The sequence below is a fragment of the Falco biarmicus genome, chromosome 4 (genome assembly GCF_023638135.1).
Source record: "Falco biarmicus isolate bFalBia1 chromosome 4, bFalBia1.pri, whole genome shotgun sequence".
In the NCBI taxonomy this organism is placed as follows: Eukaryota; Metazoa; Chordata; class Aves; order Falconiformes; family Falconidae; genus Falco; species Falco biarmicus.
The window spans coordinates 18,647,958-18,666,642 of NC_079291.1; the positions used below are offsets into that span (position 1 = coordinate 18,647,958).

Below are 18,685 nucleotides of genomic sequence, written 5' to 3' on the forward strand. Positions count from 1 at the left end.
CAGGCACTGTTGTACGACAGGATGAAAAACAGGGCTCAGCCAAACAACACAGCACAGAGAAAGCCTACTAACCCAGGGACGCCAGGAGGTCTGTTTTTCTTTCTCTGAAGCTAATACCATTCCCACCAAAGCTACCCCATGGTAAGACTCAAGACCTGTAGCAATGGTTCATGCTGGCAATTTCCTAGAAACCAGCTATAAACAGGCAGTGTGAGCAATAGGGGGAAAGAAAGAGAAATTAAAAAAAAGAGAAAAGAAGACACATTTCTGATCTAAATATTCACCTTTTGGCAGACTCCTGCCCTAGGTAGAAAGCTTCTGTTTCCACATTCCCCTTCATAATCCCACCTGCAGACCTGACTGTACACAGCTGCACATCTTCAGAGCACACAGGGCATTAGGTACCAGCATGATGGGATACAATCATCCCGTTACCTTATCACCAAAGGAGAACATATATCATAGCCCACACAGCTCTTCAGTGAGCCAAGCAATACCCCAAAAGAACAAGGACTTGCCTGTACTTCGTTATTATCAGCATGCTTTAGTAGTAACTTTTCCATAGTGCTTCCCACCTTGCAGACAGACTGACACCTTGTATTGCCCTCATCATGGAAATCATTAGCACTCAGCCTCATCCCACCACGTGGGCAGCTCGAGCAGAGAAATGAAGCTAAAGCTTTGCAGCCACACAAAGCTACAGACCCTGCTGCTTAGCACAATAGACTGTATCTCAGCAAAGCAGCACCTACACAGACAGAAGACAACCAAAACAAAATTAAATATTTACCTCATCCTGACTTCAGCCTGCTCTGTGCTAAAAAAGCCTCTGCAAACCATTCCCAGCTTTGCTCTCAGAGGCTCTGCTCAAAAGCAGCTGACAGCTGAGGCTTAAAAAACACATTGATTAGAGGTGGCCTGTGCTGAGTTAGAAAACCTGATGCTTAAAAAAAGCAGCAAGTAGCTAGCATCCCATGTCATTAGGGGATGTTTTCCCCATAATGCCTAACAAGCTGGCTTTCAGTGGGAGCTCCTCATCTTGCTGAGATTGCCTGACAAGCTTCCCCAAGCACAGACTACTTTTTTGTCATCCTTCCTGTAGTGTTTAACCCCAGCTAGAAATAACAGTGGCTGCTATAAAATGAATGATAATAAGAAAAAAAACACCCTACTGTGCTGCTGAAACTAGGAGAGCTCATTGGCTTGTGGCAAACAAGGTGATAATAATTCCTCCAGCCCTGATGGGGATCACTGAAATATCAAGGCTGGTAGCTGCCCTTTCCCTTCTGACATGATAGTTAGCCTCTGGGAAGGAAATAAACTACTGAGCCACTTAACACCTCATTAGGAGTTAAATCTATATTTTCAGCATCTCCGAGCAGATTTTTAAAGCAGCTTGGATGTTTAATAGCAAGCTGTGAAGTTAGTTTTGATGGTATACAGCACCATTTCCTTGAAGGAAGCTTTTCCTTTAAATGAATCCCAAATCCCAGGCAAATAATTGTTCCCATTCTCTCTACTTAGCTGTCCTGGTTTGGGTTGTGTGGTCTGTCTGTATTTATAAATAACCCACTTTGTTTACCAATTATTTTAAGGAAAGGGAAGGAAGAAAACTCTGGGAATACTGCAATTGCCTGTCTGCCCTCATTAGCCCAGTAATTATTTTACTGTAATTCAGTTGTTTCTTGTACTGGGTTTGAGATATGAAGACTGCAGTGGCAATAACAGCTTAAGAAGTTCCTCTTTTTTTTTTTTTTCTTTTTTTTTTCCCTGCTCTTTTCTCCAAGCCTGTTTGTCCCTGCCTCTGCATCACTCCTCCCTCCTAGTTATGATGTACAGGGGGGGTTGCTGCTGTGCATTGAATCAGAGTTAAAAATACGTATCTTCCTTTCTTTTTTTTTGGTAGGTTTTGTTTGTTTTTAAATGCAGATTGGTTGGCATTTGCATGGTGGGTACATCATGAAAGCTAAATAAGATTTATCTTACTTTGTTCAAGTTAATAAAATCTGCAAACATAGTGTGACTTATTACTGAAAAGAAAGAGACTTTAATACCCAAATCCATGCAGACTCAAGACTGCGTCAAAGCAAATGCTTTGAACTATACACCAGCTTTTGATGCTCTTTACCATAGCAATGGAAGTAGGAGTCAGAAACTTGGATCCCATGTGTACAAGGCTTCCCATCAGAGGTATGAAAGGTGCAAAATATTCACATAAGTTTGGAGTTTCTGGATTGGACCAGTTTTCATCTGCTTGGGGCTTGGCCTCACTGGGTGAGATGAACAGACAGCCTGGGCTGGATTGTGGAGGTGCGGTGGTTTAGGCTGAACATCACCCGCCATCCTCGTGCATTTGCTGTGACCAGAGCTTCAACCAGTGTTACCTCTGCGGCAGAGGGTGCAGAGCTCTCCTTCACTGCAGGTTCACTGTGATGTCTCAGCCGTCCCTGCCGTAACCCCAAGGCTTTGGCTTGATTGTGAAAACACAGTTGTCATCCCCAACAGGGTGTTTTTCTGTCACCCACAACATTCCCTGGCTTGAGAGGGTGTAATTTGCTCTCCGTTCAGCTTCGCTAGCAAGTTGGATCATCTCCAAAGACTGTCACCCAGTTCATTTGCTAAGGGGGTCTCCTTTCGCTGACAGATCCGAGAACAGATTTGGCTTGAAGAAAGGTGACTTTAACGTGCTACTAAGGAGGGGTGGATAGGAGGGGTGTTTCAATACAGCTCCTCCTTTTTTAAAAAGCAAGTCAGTCTAAACTTGGTTGATGCAATTTTCTCAGCCAGGATACGCTGGACCAAACTGGTTTAGAACTGTATCTTAGCTCAATTGTAAAGCTAAAATGAGTAATCCTGCTGCTGCTTGACCCAGAACTGCATTTCAGAGCTGAAGGAGCTTTCTTTATGTGGGGAAGAGTTGTATATTCCTCCTCATGACACTTGTACTCCCACTTACGCCTCATCTCAGAGCAACAGTGTGGAGCTGCCATGCCAGAATCTTGCTTTTTCAACCATATAACCAAATGGCAGCCACCATCCTTCCTCTGCTGGATGTTCAAGTGTGTCATTCAAGTTATTCTTTGGTGAGCTGTGAGTGCCTGAGCCCACCGTGACAGCCAGGTGCTAAGATTTAACCTGTGAAGGGCGAGGCACCGGAACAGATAGAGCATCAGTGCCTGCAGATCAGCTCCAAAATGGGGAAAATAGCTCCGGCTTCACACAGACTAGGTGCATGTAAGGAGCTCTGAACTTTGCTTGAGTTTCTCAAAATGCCCATGAGTTTATCTTGTTCACCAGCCCTGCCCTTCTGGGAGAAGCCAGGATGCTTTGGGAAGTGCAGAGGATGGGTGACTTCCTGCCTGATCTCACTGATGTCTGCCAGATGGGAACAATGCGCATTTTGGTGGCCCATTTAAGGATTCCTGATTTGCCAAATGGCAACTGTCTTACCTCTCATAAACACTCCAGATCCAAAAGGGTGGAGGAAGAAGAAGAAGAGGAAAACATCAGGAAATATCTGGGGTGGGGGGTGGGGGGGAAAGACCGGGAGGCCTCTCCAGCTCCCAAGAGTGAATAAGAACTGGTTGAAGATACTCAGTCTCTGTGCCAAATCTGCCATTAGCCTCTCTCCCCACAGGCTTTTCTTGGAGGGTATTTTTAGCCCCTGTCACTGTTACAAGTGAGTAACCCGTGTCCTTGCCAGCAGTGTCACCATCCTCTCCAAGAGGGCATGGGGGAAGTGTAACACAGAAGAGGGGGAACGGTGGATGCTGCTGAGCCTGGCTTAAGCAGGCTGGGCCACCAGGATGGACATCCAAAAGGGGATGGAAATGCTTCTTTAAGAGAGTATTCAGAAAGTACCAGGACCCTCTGAGCCAGGCTCAGCCCTAACTCTGTGCATATGCACCCAACGTCAAGGTCTGTTCCAGCCAGTGCATGTGTCTTATTGCTGCATTGCTTCAGGTGCAGTATGATGCTCTCCTCAGTGCTACTTATTTTCTTAAGGGAAGGACTGGACCTTGTTAGCATATTGCAGTTGTCCTTTGACACTCCAGAAGGAGTTAACAGCCAGCATCAGGAATGGGAACGGCTTATGTCGCAAAGGAACAAGAGGGACAAACACCGGCTGGTGTCCTTGGCTGGGGAGAGCCAGCTCCTTGCCTTCAGTCCTGCCTTGGCAACAGTGAAGGAAATTACTCTTCATGTTCTGAAACCACAAACATCGACTTACTTTGCAGATTTTCCTTCATGCTTGGTGGCAAGCACCGAGGCCCATCATGTAGAAGAGAAACGAGCTCCAACAGCAGCATCCTGTGCCTTTGAAGCAGGGAGAGCTGCTTTTCCCCATCTGTCACCAGTGACTTTGTGAATGACCTTGGCATGCAGCAGTGTGACAATCATTAAGGCCCATCTGACTGGTTTGCTACAGCGATGTCCTTTCCAGTTTTACTGCAAGGAAACCAGAGAGGTCCAACACGGTGTCCTTCCCAGAGAGGGGATGACCGATGCGCATATCCCCAGCAGCAGGATTGCTGATTTTCCTGTGCATGGTCTGTCTCTGTTTAATATATCCCCAGTTCTCTTCTCAGTCCTGCAAGTATGCATCCTCTCCAACAGGAACTTGTAGCATTTGGAGCAATGTGGTAGAGCAGCAGGATTATCCTGTAGGGATGGGTGAACTTGTCTGACCTCGTTTCAGATTCCCTCAGGTATGATGGGTTGGAAAGTTCAGCTCACATTCATGCATTTCTAGGTGCAGAGTGAAAGAAACATAACCAGAGAGAAAACAATGCAGCCTATGAAGCAAACAGTTTAAAAATGATTATGAAATTAGAAGCTGAGAAGGGAAAGAGAAACAGTCTAATAAATCCTTAACAGCCTGTGCCTTCTGGAAAATATCGGCTCTCAGAAGGAAAAAGGAAGGTTATTTCATCCCCAGACCAGTCTGTCCTCTAGCTAGAGCAGGCTTTCAATCTAGATTAATCGACCACCATAGAAATCCTAAAACATAACATTTTGAAAGCTAGGTAGATTTGCAAACGTCTTCAAAAAGCATATTGAGCAGATGTAAAGCCTGTGTTCCTAAATATCTACTTCCAGTACCAGGATTTTGGGAGACCAGAGCCAATGAAATCATGCTACTATGCTGTCACCATAGAAGACTTACTCCTTTTTTTTTTTTTTTTAAATGTTTTTTAATCAGTTTTCCTGAGACAATTCCCCAGCAATACCTGCAGTCCCAGGCCAGCCTGCTTCCCTGTGGTGTCCTGAGTCAGGGCAGTGCTGGCTGGTGACCTGCTCTCAGGTCACAGGTACCTTCTGGGCAATTCTTCACCCCCACCAAGGGATGCAAAACTCAGTCAGGGAGATTTTGCAGGTGGGAAACTGAGTCACAGGGAAGTGAAACCACTTACCTAAAGATAGGCAGCAGGTCCGTGACAGAACTGGATGTCAAATCCCAGGTTTTCAAGTCCAGGTCAGTGCTTTTTGCTATGAAATGGAGCTTGCTTCAAGAGAGCCAGCTGCGTGCATCCCTTGGGACCCTTTGATGGGGACCTCATGGGAGCACAGCCCTTTCCATCTCACACCAACCCCAGGGCTACACAGCCCATGCAGGGACAGAGAGGGACCTCAGAGCCGCTTCTCTTCCCCAAAGCCACAATCTAGCCTGACACCCTGGCACAAAGACCCCCCTATCCGCTGGTGCAGAATAGTGCTGGTTTATGTTCCTGGATAGTGGGAAATTCACACACTGCCAAACTCACCAGCTAAGCAGGCATCCAGCTCCTCGCACAGGAGATGCTCTGCAGATGTAGCAGCACATGCTGCTCCGGACTACCTGGTGGCTTTGGTGAGGCTGTGACGATGGGCTTTAGTGGTTCCCTGAACCTCCTCCTCCTCTGAGAAGAAACCTGCTCGTTCTGTTCAAAGACATCCATTAAATTCCCATTTAAATCGGACGTAATTCAACATTATCTGTAAACACGGATTACTGACTTTGTGAATATTTTATGATTTCTATTAGTCTTCTATATTTTTAGAAACATAGGCCATAAAAAATTGAAGTAATTTTGCTTCAGTTCTGCCATACCAGAGATCTTTTTCTCCAAAATATATTTTGTTAGAGCCTTGTATGTCTGATGAGAGAAACTGGAGTGAAGTTAGAAGGGAGATCTGTCTGGTCTCTAACACTTCCCTGAAATATGGGTCTACCTGCGTAGATGGCAGTGTATAAAGTTTCATCAGGCAGGGAGAAAATTCTCCTCTCCAGATCTCTTCCCAGCACCGACTGTCCTAAATACCTCCTTTTTCACTAAGTTAATTTCCCCAGGGCTTACCCTTTTTCTAGATAAAACCATACCTTTTCATTTTAAGCCATACATCTGTTCTCTGTTATATTTAAAATGACCCACAGTTCTCCGATGGCTAAATGCATCCTCCTCTAGCCACTTGTAGCCTTATGCTTGGCCCAGGGGCTCTGTGACACTGCTCCAGCTATGCAGCAGGACCGCAGGCTGCCTTCCTCCTATGTGGGCACCATGCCCATCAGCTCCTATATGGAGTCCAAGAAGCCAGCCTGCTACAGGCTCGAAGGGGCTGTAGGGGTTGGGTTGTGATTTGGGGAGCTCAGCAAGAATCCAAAGAGCAGGACTAGGCTCTCTGGGGCCAGGATGATCCCTCGGCAAATCTCTCTCCAGCACCTGATCACCCAGATTCTGATGATGATAGGCTCTGAGCAAAAGGACAACTGGTGGCGGTATTTGGGTCAGCTGTGGCTCCGCGCAGATAACACACCCTGGAAAGCACAAGCAGCATTAACAATGGAGGCCGAGGGCACAGCATCCCTCTGTGCAAGCCCTGCAGATGAGCTACGTTTGAGCTCACTGTAATGTCCTCAACGCCAGAAACGTTCACTTCACACTAAGTAAAATAAAGCCCTGCGTTATGTGTGGCTGGCAGCCAGGTGGTGTTGGAACTGATGCTGCCCATCGCTTGCCACAACAGGGGTGGGGAGGCAGGAAAGCACGAAAGCAGGAGCCGAGGGTACTGCTGCACAGGGCTGGGGGTTGCTTTCAGGCAAACCAGACCAATTGGTTTCATCATAACCTACTCAAATACAATGTATTGTATTTAATTTATTTATTCTCCCCCCATGTGCACACACTCCAGAGCCATTCCTCTATTCTTTTGTAACTAGGGTTTGGCTCCCCAGAGGTCTTGGGTTCCTAACACCATCAGGCATCCCAACACTTACGGCCGTCTCTGGCATGGTAGGTATCATGAGGTCACCCCAGACCTGGCCCCACGAGCAACACCTCAACATGCCAGATTGCCATCCCCCAGAAATACACACTCCTCCTTTTCCTGTTAGTATTGTGCCTCCTGAACTTTTAAGGTATGGCAGGTCACAGTGGGAACAGAAAACTTGCTTTCCAAGAGAGGGAACAAACCCAACGCTGCTAAAGTTGTCTTAAAATCCGTTAATCACAGATGCAAGAACAGGCTCAGCACAGAACTGTGGCAGCAGCAAACACTGCCGATGTCGCTGCCCCAGGGGTGAACGAAGACTTTCCGACAGCAATTCCTTGAAGGGGTGGTCGATACTTCTGGTAGCACATGGCTGTAGATTTTCAGTACATCTCATGAATTTCCAGCTGGCCCCTGGCTTATAAATGAGATTTCGGAACCACTGCAATTCGTACCCTGGGCTGTTCAAAAGCCTGGTGGCACCACAGATGGGCTGGAACCTATTAGGCCCTTTTTTCCCTTGTAATTACTTGCAGCTGCTGGGAGTGCACATACTCTTATTTCCAAATATAGAAAGCTGGGTAGCTTCCACCTCACTCCTGTTTTTCCACAGCTTGCTTTAGATCTTTCAGACCCACATTCTTCTTTGAGCTTTACACGAATTTCTGAATCCAACTGAAAGACCCAGGAGGCCCGTGATGGAAAAGTCATCACTTCTTAAGCTGAGCATGTGTAAGGTGAAGGAAGACTCAAACCACTGCCGGTTTTTCCCCTGGAGGGCTCCTGTTCCTTTTGTTTGGCGCTGGTAGCCCAGTGAAAGTGGCTGGAAGAGAAAATATTTAATGTAAGAACAAAGGGAAATGAAAAAAACCCACCGGGTTGTAAATCTTTGCTGGCTTTGCCCAATCTGGCAGATCCTTTCCTTTTTTAAACCCTTTACAGCTTACGCTGTTTTAAAGGGAACCTGATCTACAAACTGTGGAATGGCAGCTGATTTTAAGACTCACGTTCCGCCTGTAGACCTCAACCTCATGGTGCAGTATGAGGGGATCAAAGGCAGGCCAGCAGTGTGGGCAGGTTAAGATCTCCAGCCACGCGTCTCTCCCTCCTGTAACTCCAAGCATCAGATTCAGAAATGTGCCAAAAAGCAGAAAGCCCCACTCCGTTGATGTCTTTGCAGTCTTTTTTCTATGAAGCCCTATGAAGTGATCTCCCAAGGCAGATATTGGTTCTGTCGTGCAGCTACAGCAGCCAGACAAGAAAAGGACAGTAACATGGCCATTGATGTCAGCACTGTGGGGCAGATGCAGTGGGACCATCCCCACCACTCTGGGTGCATTTTTCAACTCTCTCCCTGCTCTCCTTTGCACATTTTTATAGTCACAAGGGACAAGGGCAAGAAAGCTACTCATTTTTTTTGTTCTTTTTAATCTCCTGAGTACTGCCCCATGCATCCATGAACTAGATTTTACAAATTCCCTTACATCTGACAGAAACTACACAAAAAAATATTCCTGCACTTAATGAGAAGCCTGAATGCTGCTTTCCCATCAGAGCTGAAAAGTATCTGCTGGCTTCCCTGCACTCAGGTTTACTCCCATAATCCGTGCCAAAAAAATATAGTTTCAAGCCATTGAGGTTAGCTGGTCAAAGCCACAGGGTCAGTCCTTTCAGCCTCTGCCAGGAAAGGTCAGCCTGATAACAGAGTTTCTCCATCTTCTTCTTTTCATCATAGTTTCACTGGTGGCCCAAAACATTTGTGTGTCAGCTTTGAATTAAAAAAATACAAACCACAAAAACCTGAAGGGTAGCATCGGGGAGGAATACACCAAAGGCTCAGCCTTCTGGGAAAGTTTTGCTACTTATATATGTTCCATTCTATGGATAAATGTTATACTGGTATAGCTGTGGAAGAATACTTATTCTATGTGTTTTAGAGCAGTTCATTTATGGTTTATCTTAACCCCCTTCCAAAACAACACAGACTGGAAAAAAGCAGCCTCAGGTACCTACCAAAGTAAGGCTGCGTAGCTACCTACGTAGGTATGCACATCGCTTCCCTAGCCTGAGAAAGGTGCTAAATACTGTCCAGGAAGAAAGCACCCTTATGGAATATGGGCAGATGAAAATATTTGGATCATATAGGAACTGGGACAAAAGGACACAATGAATGAACACTTCAAGCCCAATTCATTACTTGCATAAAGTGGCAAACCTTCCCTGGAGCTGAAGTAGCAGTAGCTGTGTACACAAGAGATTGGAACCAGTGGGTCACCTGGGTAAATTTTAACGGTAATTTTCTAGTTGCAAAGGCCAAGGTGTATTTCATGATTCAGCTGGCCATAAAGGCATCCCTCCCTCTTGGGCTGAAATGGGAGGAAGAACATTCCGCCTCCTGCAGCGGTGGGTCCAGCACTGCCCAGGGCTGCAGCGGGGCAGGCATTAGGGCTCCTTCCCATTAGGATGTGTTCATTTGGCCCACCTTGCACCCACCCGTGCTTTTTTTAAAGGAAAATTAAAGACCTTCCTCATTTTTATCCAATGCTTATTAATTCCTTGAATATTGAATTTTAATTCTCCTTGTTATTTTGTTTTTCATTAAGACCTTTCTTTAATTCTTCAAAGATTTTGCACAAAAATAAAACAGCTCATTTTATTCTTTTGGGTTTAATTCAGCCTGCTCACCCCGTAACAGCTCACTTTCTACCCTAGCAAACCTGAATCCTTCTCCTCAGCCACAGTCCACAATGACTATCAGAGATTACCCGGTTGGGGCTGATGGAGTGTCCCTTGCCTCTGAAATTCAGCAGCAAAAAGATCCCACCAGAAACTTTCAGTTCCTTGAAGCGGGGACCTTTCTAAATCACTGGAGATTAAGTTCAAGGACCAGGCCTGTGCTACAGCAAACTGCTGCTGCTGCCAGGCTGAAATCTCAGCGCTTTTTCTCTCCAAATCTGTCCATTGGAGTATTTTGGTGTATGTTGGATGCACCCCGTGCCCAGAGTCCCATGCACCACGTGGGACCCTATGTCCTGCCTAGCATGAAGTTCAGGTGGGACCGGTAAGCCCTGCAACATTTGTCCCAAGGTTATATTTTCCAGATACATGTGACAATGTTTTTTTCTGCCTAAGGGACTGTCCTTACTCATACCTTTCTTTTAACATCTCATAAAGCTGCACAGTGGAAGTGGGAAGCATCTAACAGAGCTGGAGCTGCTGTGCTGGCCCCACTAAAAGCATCTGGAAAGCCTTGGTCAAAATTCATTGCCTTGTCCTGCTTCAAAGCAGAAAGTATCAGAGAAACCACCTGTTCCCAATTCCTACATGTGCTCCATGACCTTAGCAAAGGCATTTCACTTTTTACTGCCTCTATGTCCACATCTGTGGAGATAAACGATAAAGAAACACACGGCATATGAACACGGAGTACCGTAGGAAACTGAAATATCACATCAGGGAGGCACTAGTGATATCAGTCAGCAAATGAAGGTTGAACAAGAAGTGACTGTCTCTGCAGGACTGTTATGTTTTGCAGTGATGTTCTGTTATTTTTCTTCTCTTCTTCCTACATTTTCTCTCTCAAGCAGCTGTGGTTCTAGCAGGGAAGTTTGCAGCCCTCTCCCTGCCTTTCCCAGAGAGAAATCGCATGTCTCCAGCAGCAGCCCAGAGCTGCCACAGGCAGAATGCTCACACTTTGCTCTGTGCCTGCATGACCTTTAAAAATATAACCTACCAGCGATGGGAAAAAAGGTAAAGGAAAGGCACGTTCAGCTCAAAGCACAGGTTATCATAGCAGCACAACTTCTGTGGGACACACGGTGGTGACCAAGCATGGAAGGGCTACCACGACAAGCATTGAGAACAGCTGTGCTGTGTTCCCATAGCTGGAAAGACAGCCTGACACAGACCCTGAGGGTGCAGAGCCCAAACACTCTCACTGTCATGTAGGTCGCCAGCTCTGCCTTGACTGACAGCCCGTTATAAAAGAGGATCGGCAGTGGGTGGGGTGGCATTAGTCAGAAATTAATGAGCAGGAAGAGGGAACATTTGATCACATGCCAAAGCACAGCCAGCCTGGAAACCTAGATTTATAGCTAAAAACGTCACCTACTATTAATCCTCCTGATGTGCAGGAACTTTTTAGCAGAGAAATCCACCACATTGCAGGACTTTCACCTGCTGGCTTCTCCACTGCATCCAACAACAGCAGATAAAAATAGGAAGGTGGTCCAGGAGAGATAATTCAGACTGTTAATTTTCACTATAATCTATTCAGATGAGCAGCAACCGCTTCATTCATTATAGAGCATCTTTAAGGAAAGAAATTTAACTCAAAGCCTAAGGAGGAAAACCAGAAGGATAAGCACACCATAACGCTTCTGATGTCCTCTGAGTGACACTCAGGGAATTATGATAAACTGCCACATGGCCCAATGCAATGTTCTCAGGGGTGTTATCTATTTCAGTAGATGTTACAATGCTTTTGAGAATCCCAGAAGTCAGTTTTTTCACACGTGAGAGATCTTCAAGCCTTAGAAAAGCTGTCCTGTAATCACAGGCTCCTGGTTTTCTCTCTTCACCATTGGGTGCTATGAGAATTAAGTTGGGAAAGTATCCGTCTGGACAGTGCTCAAGCTGCAATGGGCAGAGCAGCTGGGTACCAACTGGCTATTTTATTCCAATGGACCAGAGGAGAAGGATGATAATAAATCTATTCCATTTTGCGTTGGCTTAATACATACCCATTTAACCAGAAATGCTGGAGATGTTTTAATCAGCAAGAACAACATTTTCCACTTATGAAAAATCCAATTTCACACTACGTGAAAAAAAATTGGAAGAAAACACACCTTGAGTGTTTTCACAAATTATTCTGGGATTTTTAATTTTGAAAGTAGACATTTTAAAAAAGTAGGATGTTGCATGAAAAGTCCAAATCGCCTGTAATTGAATCCAGCAGTGGGACTGATAAAAAACCCTTGAAAAGAGCTTGCCAAATATGTGTATCCTATTATATTTTCAGTTTATTGCTAGCACGTTTAAGAAATGGAAAGTAAGCAATTACTGCCATTGCATTTGACAGACAATACTTGTGAGATGTAAATTAACATCCCGTGTTTCTGGGATCTGCATCCTTCTGATGCCATTTCATAATGCAGGGGAAGTGTGTCTCGTGCAATGCTGGCAATAAAATACTATGAAGCACCCAGTGGAAAATTGACGTGTCTCATCTTCCAGCTTTGGCTCCAGTTTAGACACTAGTAGGAGAAACTAATTTTCCTGACAGGGCCAGTCTGGAGAGCAAAACTTGGTCATTGACAGCTGAAGAGAGCATCGCTTTGAATTCTGTTGAGCCAGATGAGCCTTTACTACATTTTTCTGGATGTTAAGTGAAGGTGGCAGGTTTAAAATAATAAAATTTTATTATTTTAATAATAATTACTAGTAACATTTTATTTAAAATATTTTTTAAAAGAAAAAGGTCATGCACACAAAACCTCAGTCAAGCTACATCGCTTCTTGGTGCCTAATGGTACAAACCCCGTTCGTTCAATAAGAACTCAAGGGATTGCTAAAATATGACACAGATCAGTTGAGAGCCACGAACTACACAGAAAACACCCATGTGTACCCTATCCTTAAACTTGTTGATGGACACTCACACCAGAGATGGGATAGCACAACGGGGGATGGTACCAGTAGCTGGCCACTGGCATGGGTGCAAGGAGAGCAAGGCAAGCCCATCACCGAAACGCACACAGCAGGACATAAATGGTTAAACGGATGCTAGAACTGCCTGCAGATCAGCCCTGAGCTTATCAGGGGAGCAAGAGCTGCCAGGCAGCTGCGGCTCCCGGAGCTGTTCAGGCCAGAGTGACACTGACCGAAAAGACATTTGATTGAATTTTGCCTCGGTGACCCGATTACCTGGCTGCTGCCCAGCTTTTGATATCTTATCAGCCTTTCTCGAGCCAGAAGGGAAATGCTGACCCATGGCCAAAAAGCGGGGGACAGATTATTTTGGACAGACATTAAAATATATATATATTTTAAAGAGAGTCTTAAAAGCTACTGGATTAAGAGACCAGGGGGCTTTCATATTTAATTGAAGAATTCCGTATTTCCTCAGTGACAAACAGGCAGATGCTGGGTCAGGATTATTCTCTGTTTTGCAGTCTAATTTCAATGTTTTACTGCTGCCTTCAGCTGGTAAGGAGCTAAAGGTATCAGCCAAGCACTGGGATCCTTCTCTGCAGAAGGGAGTGTAGAATCAGAACCCAGGTTTGTAACAAGAAAACAAAACAAACAAGAACCGCCCCCCCGCCAGAAAAAAAAAAAAAAAAAAAAAAGGAAAAGTCCTCAGAATGTTTCATTGTAAAGAGACAAAGCAAAACCAAATCAAATCGTAGGGCATACGCCGCTGCAGATGACACCTGTGCTCCAGTACAGGCTTCTCCCTCTGTAGGGGACCCCCAGCCTCTACTTCAGGCACTGCTGTGACTTGTGTGTGAAACCACTTGGTTAAAACAAAGAATCCAAGTCCCTGGGGCACATAGTTTCCATAGCCCAGAAAGTGAGACTTACAGAAAACTTATAGAAAAACTTTTTGTTTCCTGTAGCATCTGACTCTGTGCACAGTCGGATTAAACTTCTCTGGAGGTTCATGTCTCTCTGCAGGTGATGTTGCATATGGCAGTAAGTTTTACTCCCCAGATAAGCTCTTGGAGGTATAAACCATCTTTTTCTTCTGCTTGCTGAAAGCCTCGGCATAGTTCCAACATCTTACTGTGACAGATGCAATAAATAATAAACCTTTGAAATTTTGAGTAGTAATTCAGTGGTGGCTTGGGAGTTTAGCTGGATCCTGTGAAAAGGACTCAAATCACACTGAATTTACTGTCCTTTGATTACAAATGGATGTCTGCCCCAGTGCAGCATGTCCCCCCCCCGGTAAGGGATGCCTTTGCCCCTGCTGCAGGGATCTCTCTGCAAAGCATGCACCCCATGCAAGTACTGGGGCTCCTAACATCACTCCTTCAGCAAACACCAGAGAATATCTGAAAATTGTGTTCAGCCTAGCTAGCACTTCAGTGCTTTTTTCTGGGTTTGCTGGTCCCCGTCCCCCGCCCCCCCCCCCCCCCCCCCCTTGCAGGTTTTGTAATTTCTCTAATCCCTGGGGATGTTCAGGTGAACAAGGTGTGCTGCCAGAGAACAGATTTCAGTGAGGAAGACTAAAGTGCCCAGCTCATGTTTTAAATGGGTCCTTCCCTCACAAAGTGTTTGATGCAATTAGAGACCTCATCTTCAGAGCGTCCAGAGGTAGAGAGTTGCAAGCACTGAGTTCCCTCCAGCACATGCCCTGTAGGGCACCATTTATCTCTCTTCCTATGCAATTTTCTTCACTCACCTACATTACATTTTGTCTCCTGATTTTTGCAAAAGTTACACAGGGGCAAAATAAGAGGCTATTCAGAGAACAAAGGATCTGTTGTGCTGAATTTGCAGATCAGTGCTGATACGAGCACTGACAAGTACAGATTTCAGAAGTTATCTGTTGTTAGATGATGTGTGCATATATAGATATATTTTGCTCATATCATTTATAAACTCTTAAGAGACATGTTTACCCGTGTGCATCTGTAGGTGTGTCTATATATAGTTCTCTGCATATATCTGTCTGCTTGGCACCTCCATCAGCCTCTTCTTAAAAGCATGGCATGCAGCTCCAAGGTCCCCGTTTCTTTATCCTCCCAGTCACATCTCCTTCCTTTTTGCTTCATCTACCTGTTCTCATCCCCTGGTTTCTCTCTTCCTCTTCATCCCTGCCTAGGCTTCTGCCTATTCACCTCCAGTATCCCTTTGCATACAGCCCTCAGTGATGCTGTGTGTCCAAAAGCAGCTCCATACACCTGTGGCAGAGGCGGCAGCCACAGAATAAAAGGAAAATAAAGACATTGCCTCCTGCCAGCTTGCTGCAGCAGAGCAGTTAACCCGCTTCTCACTGGTCAGGTCGAAGTACAGCTGGTTCAGAAACCCTAGAGAAAGCTATAGTTTGCTGTTTATTTCCCCGTGTACCAAGCACGTATTCTCAGAAAGGCAAATAAAAGCAGACTGGACAATCACAGACATTCTAAGCCAAGCCAAAAATACAGTTGAGCCAAATAAACCCCCAAACCCAGCAACAACATAAGGAATTTATTTTTTTCCCAGTCATTCTGACTTCAAAATGCCTGCCATCATTTTTAATAAAAACCACAGATTAACCTGCGTGGGCAAACTAAAGAGAAAGAACATGTCTATTATTGGCAGGCAGCTTTGACTTCAACAATGGAAGAGCTCGTGTCTCTTCTTAACACCTCCCAAAGTGGTCACCGAGGGTGCAGAGAAGGGGGGAGCAAAACAGCTCTGGATCTGCTCCCACATGACTCACCGATTAATTTTTTTTTTCCCCCCTTCTGCACCAGCGGTGGTGGGGACACGTGGTCTCCCCTTCTGCCACCGCTTCCCTCTTCAGGCACCTCAAAAGCCACATCCCAGGGAGAAGCCGGGTGTGTAGGAAGGCAGCATAGCTTCAGTCTTTGCTTCTAAAACTTGGCAAGCTTTAAATGTAACAGACCCTTGCTGGCATAGTGCAGCTGGAGCCAGCCATGCACTAGGATGAAGTCCTGGCACTTGATGGAAACAGATACCGGTAAACCTTACCAGCGGCTCACTGGGAGGACAGGCATAGCTCAGCAGGGCAGGAGGGGAAAGGTCTGCCTCCCAGCTATAATTAGCAAGTAACTCAGCATGATAGGAATGGGTCAATGGACCAAAGCAGCTGGTGCCCCCATGCTATAAGCAGTTCAGAGGTTTTATTTCAGATGAGGTCTGGTATAGTCCCCCAGACTGGGAGTCCCTGCCACAAGGACTGAGAATTGGTCTGGGCCACCCCAGATGGGTGCGGACCAGTTTTGATATGCACGTACAGCCAGCTTCTGGTTTGGTTTTCTCCCCAGGCCCCTGGGTCACGTATACCAAAACACTCCGTCGGCACATCCAGCGCCTGCATCCTGACACACAGCTGCTCCAAACCACAGGGCAAGACGGAGGCAAGGAGACCCAGCACCAGGCTCTTGGGCTTGCACCTCTGCACTGGGGGGAAATGAGAGCTGAGCACAAAGCCAGCAGCCCTGGCTCCATCCTGTTGCTAACACAGAGCACGGGCAGATAACGGTGCCTGCATCCACAGAGCTGCCCTCTGCCAGCAACTGGTCCCTCAGCCCGCCCATCTCCCAGACAGAGCAGGTGTCACTGGGGTGGTCCCACTGCTCTCCGCACCCTCCGTGCATGAGCCCAGCTGACACTGTCAGTACAGAGACAGGGATTGCTACAGACCATCACATCCTTAAACTGGAAATGGGGCAAAGAAAAAAGAAAAGGCAGGCAAATTGCACACTGCATCATGAACCTAGGACTTCCTATTGACTTCTACCAGGGAAATGTCACAGCTCTGGATAGCCTCATGCTCGAGGTGACAAATGGACACATTCATCACAGCTTCTGGTGTCGCTTGACCTTTGGGGGATTTTTCTCCCTACCCCCCCTTTTTTTTTTCCTTCTTGCTTATCTGCATGAGAGGGTTTTAATTAGCTCTGAAATGCCATTAAGAAATAAAGCAGGCCAAGTTCATCAAGGAGTTAAGCCCCCTAGGGTCAGCCATGTTACTCAGGGGGTCAATATTCTCCCACATACTTTTTGTAGTCACGTTATGAAATATGCAGAGCAACAAATAGATGTTTTGACTTGAAATAGATTTCACCAAGGAAACATTCCCCAATCTTAGCACCCATTTGACCTAGCACAAAACCAGCAGCAGCCACAGCTCCCCGTCAGCCACAGAGCAAAGCAAAGCCTGAGCAAATTCTTGTAGCGGTTTGCATAGCTGAGGCCCCAGATGGCTGCTGCCATCCCTGTGCTATTAATAAGGACTATTTTGGAACAAATGATCATTTCGCAAGCAACCGGTCTATTTATTAGCCTTATTATCGTTACCACCAGCTGCAAGGTGTTTCAAATCCTCATGCGTTGCAGATGTAGCCTGACCAAGAGACACAATGGTGCAAGCGATGTGATGAGCTGGCCTCTTTGTGCAGTTTTAGCACTTGGAAAGCTGATGGCACCTGTCTGCCTCTTGGCTCTTTACAGTAATGACCTGCAGCAGCTATTTTTTTCATTGCTAGTAGCAAAAGTGCTGTTCAAATTATCTGGGTTAGTCCTCTCAGGTATTGCTGCTTCCCTTCCCAAGTGCGTGCTCTGCAAACAGAGTTTGATAACTTGGAGTGGCAGAGCCGTTCCCAGCTGAGGCAAGGCCTCAGTGTACTTGTTGCTTTTTATAGATTAAGCTCTTGCAAAATAATGTATTCTGCATGTTGAAGAATAAAACCACATTAAAAAAAAAGGGAAAGCAGGAAGGATGATGAGGCAGCATCAGCCCACAATACGGTACCCTGAGGGCATCCCTGCTTGGAAGCCATCCTGAAACTTTTACTTCTTCAACTTTCTGACACATGAAAAGGCAGCAACGGGATGGGGCTTTTTTTGCTATATGCTTTTGACTAAATGCTAATGCTGTCATTGATTTCTATTCCCAATTAAGCATCTTCTACAAAAGGGTGTTTGGACCCACCTTCACCAGCATTAGGAAGACAAAGGTATGACAAAAAGCTTTGGTAGAACAAAGCCCAGTTTTCAGGTGAGTTTTCCTCCCATCATAGTTCTGCACAGCAAGAGATGTAACGGGGGATGGGCAAAACCCATCTGTCATTCCAGTGACAACAAGCTCTCCCCAGCCAAGGTGGCTGGCAGCAGTCTGTCCCCCATCCAGCATCTACCGGGAAGGCACACAACAGGGTACAATGCTCCCTGTAGTCAGCCTGCCACAGGCACCCAGCTTCAAACTTTAGCTACAGAAAGCAAAGCAACTCCCACACACCAACCCCTTCATCCTAAAGACTGCCTACCTGTGGATTTTGCAGCATCTATGAAGTTTTTCACAGTTTTGAGGAGAAGCCAAAAATCAGACTTATAATGGAAACTGAAGCGCAGCCTTTGGCATAGTTTGGCAGCTCTAATCCTATAATAAACCCAAAGCACACGTGAGTCTGCAAAACAGTGCAGTGAATTCTCTATTCCTTTCCACAGTATTTTTAGCAACCAAAAGAATCGTTTTTAGCCTGGGTTGTTTTTTGGTTTTTTGGCTTTTTTTTTTTTCTTCTTCTTCTTTTTTTTCCCCCCTCTTTCAGTGTAAAAATGCTATTAAAATACAGGCATTGCTTGCAGTGCAAGCAGCAATCATTAGATTCAGACAGACATGCCTGACATTTCAAAACAAGAAATGCTCAGCAATCACATTCCTGGCATGCTATAAAAATGCAAAAATGTGAAACTGTTACCT

The 18,685-nt window shown here is 45.7% G+C and overlaps 1 long non-coding RNA gene across 3 annotated transcripts; it reads right to left on the minus strand.

Annotated features, from left to right (window-relative positions):
* Positions 1–312: 312 nt before the first annotated feature.
* On the minus strand, positions 313–18,364 carry LOC130149167 (uncharacterized). 3 transcript variants are annotated; one of them, XR_008821818.1, is made up of 4 exons: positions 18,252–18,364; positions 5,840–8,071; positions 5,415–5,804; positions 313–4,749 (listed from the first exon to the last, which is right to left on the minus strand). It is a non-coding gene; the product is annotated as an uncharacterized LOC130149167 (long non-coding RNA). The 3 variants fall into 3 exon arrangements; XR_008821819.1 differs by having other exon boundaries at positions 313–5,804; XR_008821817.1 differs by having other exon boundaries at positions 5,766–8,071.
* Between the last annotated feature and the right edge of the window lie 321 nt (positions 18,365–18,685).